Source organism: Populus alba, chromosome 14, assembly GCF_005239225.2.
Source record: "Populus alba chromosome 14, ASM523922v2, whole genome shotgun sequence".
Lineage (NCBI taxonomy): Eukaryota > Viridiplantae > Streptophyta > Magnoliopsida > Malpighiales > Salicaceae > Populus > Populus alba.
The window spans coordinates 19,517,364-19,520,920 of record NC_133297.1 but is presented as its reverse complement, the minus strand read 5'-3'; positions in this window follow the sequence as shown (position 1 = coordinate 19,520,920).

The window sequence follows — 3,557 nt, the reverse complement described above, 5'->3', positions numbered from 1 at the left end:
GATAAATATAATTTCCTAAAAATGTCCAGGTTGGACTTTGCAAAGTCACCCAGTTCATGCAAGTAAATAAGAGTATTCAAATTAAGAATATGCAAATAAGTGTTAATTGGGTTTAAAAGATTTACAAGCAAAATATAAGCTGTATGTTAGAATTCTTATGGATCCGATAGAAAGTTAATACTTCATTCGTATACATTACATGAGCATATTTATGTTTTTTTTATCAACATAATGGTATGTTTATTTATGTAAGATGTCCATCAAATATCTAGGGAGATCATTAGTTTAGGTCTCTACTTTGTCAAGCTTATGTAAATATTTAACTTAAACAGAAGGAAATTAACACGTTTATGTAATATGCTTTTATGTAAACCTTGATGTATTTATAAAAGTTCAGCTTAGCATGTAGTACTTTGGTTATCTTGTAATTAACCCTTTTGAAATGTTTAAGAACACTTATTTTGTGTAAATGCTTTACATGTTAGTATTCCTTTTTCTTTTAAATGATATATGGGCTATGTTCATACTTCATATTGAACTTACTCATAAGATATATATATATATATATATATATATTGTGTGGATTGTATGAGGTGTTGAATTATGATGATTGATATAAGGTCCGGAATTATGGGACCTTTTCATGATGAGTTAATTGAGTAAATTGATAGTAGTCGATAACTTGGGATGTCTTAAATACAAACAAAACTCTGCCGAATTTTTGGTAGATTTTTAAAAATATTTACCCTTAAATTAAGAGCATATGTTGGGATCTTTTAACATTGATGAAGTCGTACAGTTGAGTTTGTTACAGTTGGTATCAAAGCCCTGGTATGGGTTATAGAAACAATTCAAAAGAGGTTGTTGATGTTCATTAATTTATTGCAGAATGGTATGTACCCGATAAGAGATCAGAACAGATCTAACCTCTGCAGGGTTGGGGAATAGAGATATAGACTTTTTCGAGTGGCAAAAAGAGAGCCCTTTGGAAGATACTGCTTCACATGCACTAATAGTATTGACTTAAGGAGGGCATGAAGAATCGATGGGGCCTCAAATTAGACAGGCACCAAGGAAAACTAGGGATGTTTGGCTGACAATTTCAGCCCCATGGGAACGAGTAGAGGAGCCTCCTCAGACTACACCTGTAGGGCCATCTATTTCTTATGTTGACTCCAATGCTCCTGGCCCAGCTAGTCAAAGCAGTAATGGAAGGTATGGCTAATGCTGACACTCCTATGCCAACACCACCACCTGCACCCATCATACCTGTCGCACGTGTGCAGCGTCGCGGCGTAAACATCCACCCTCAAAATCTTATCTAATGCGGCAAATGTGAGCAGACAAGGAATTCTTGTCTTTTATGAGTGGAAAAATGGAATGGGAGTCGCCACCTAGTATTTGGTCACTAGGAACCCTAACTGGTCTCAAAGATCTGGTACGGGGACTGGTTGTGTAAAGGGCAGGTTTTAGCACCCCAAATACGCCCTACCTAAGGTAGGCTGCATTGTTTAATTGTCTGATAAAATTTAAAGTCTTGTTGTGTTTTCTAGTTGTTGGTCCGTCTATGGTTTAAGAAAAGTCCTCTTCGGTAAAGAGATCCTTATCTTATCGGGTAAAACCTAACTGTTCTAATGTAAAAAAAAAATAGAATTAAAAAAATAATTAATTAATATCCGGAATATGTCTTACGTATAAGATCATAACCCTAGATATTAAAAGAAAACAAAATAATTTTCTTGGAATTTTTGAAATATTAGCCTAGTTCTCGTGACTTTAATAAATTGGTTATTAAAGCCAAAATACATGCTAATATCAATTTTTGAAATTTTCTTGTATAAAAATTTGATATGATTTTTATATATATTTTTTGAAAGACTAGGCCGTATGCATGAAAACAAAACATTTTATTTTATTTTTTAATTTTTTTCCCTTTTTTTGATTTTTTATGTTTTGACAAAAACCAGGTATTTCAATACCAGATTTGTATATTTACAGTATAAAAATACAAACCAATATTGATCAAAATGCAGTAAAATATTTTCAGAAAATCACAGATTTTTTAAAATAATTTTTGAAAAAAAAAAGAAAAAAATATTTCAGGCTGAGCCCAGCTGGTTTAGACCCGCAAGCGTGCGTGAACAATTCACGCACGCTTGCTACAGTGCGGATGTAATTAATCATAAAGTGCACAGTGTTTGTGCATTATCTGCAAGGTGAAGACGTTTACCTGGAAGCAAGACGAAAGCAACGACATGCTTTTGACCTCTCTCCTCTCCTTTCGTTTGTTTTTCTTTTGGTTCCTCTGATTCTTCCTTTTTTTCTGTTTCTGTTTGCAGTTCTTCTTGTGGTCTGTTCCCTTTCGTCTCTGTCTTCTCCCTCCCCCACTGTTCTTTTTCCTTCTTTCTCCCGGCTACTCTCTATTTTTTTTTTACGTTCTTTCCTCCTCTGTTCTCCCCGTGTTCTTTCTACCCCTGCTCTCCCTTACTCTTCTTCTTTATCCTCTCTCGATATCCTCACTATCTCGTTATTTTCTTTCTTTTTTTTCTTCTTCTCCCGCTGTCTCTTTTTTTCTTTCCTCTGTCATTCTGCCCTCTCCTCCTCCGGTTCAGTCTTCTTCTGCTGCTTTTATAGATCAGAGAAGGCTTTGTGCTGGTAACGGCTGGCTTGATAACGATTTGCAGGGGGATGATAGCCGTGAAACACGCCCCTTGATGGCTCCATTGCTAACGTCTCCTTCCATTATCGCCATCGATTCACAGTTGTTCGAAGACCATTAATGGTGGAAACGACGCCGTTTCAAAATTTCAAAATGAATATTTCTGATTTAGTCCTTGGATGTTTTTTACAATTTTGTAATCAAGCCCACCAGAAAAATTATAATTAGACCCCTTGATTTTATCGCCTATTTCGATTTAGTCCTTGGTTTTGGATTGTTTCAATTAAGTCCTTAATTGGCCATCAAACTTCAATAATTATGCAATTAAACCCCTGATTTGACCACATCAACTCTTCAAAATTGTAATTAGACCCCATAACTTTAATTACTTCCAATAAAAGCCGAAATTGACTTAAAAAATCAATTTTCTTGCAATTAAACCCTTCATAAATTCAATTAAACCTTGAATAAAGTTTAATTGAGTCTATAAACATCTGATTTTGAACTTTTCTGAATTTTCCTTGTCCCCAGGGCTCTCATCTATGAAACATATAATGTTAAATTTTAACCTTTTCCATTTTTGAACCTCCTAAACCAATTTTGACATTTCTTCAGCATTCTAGCATCCTTTTCTTGCTTCTATTATTTTTTTGATTTTTTTCAAATATATTATTTTTTTGTATTTTCTCTATTTTTGTATGGGAACCCAAAAATAGGTAACAATAGATGCCCCCTCTTTACAATGCTTACGCAGCAAAACATCTCAATGTCTTGCATAGTAAGCTTGTAAAGAAAGAAAAAGAAAAAGAAAATGATCACATTATCTTGGGCGATTTGCCCCTTTTGAAGAAAATTAGTTTACTTTCACAAGCAACCTGTCCACGTACACTCACTGGTC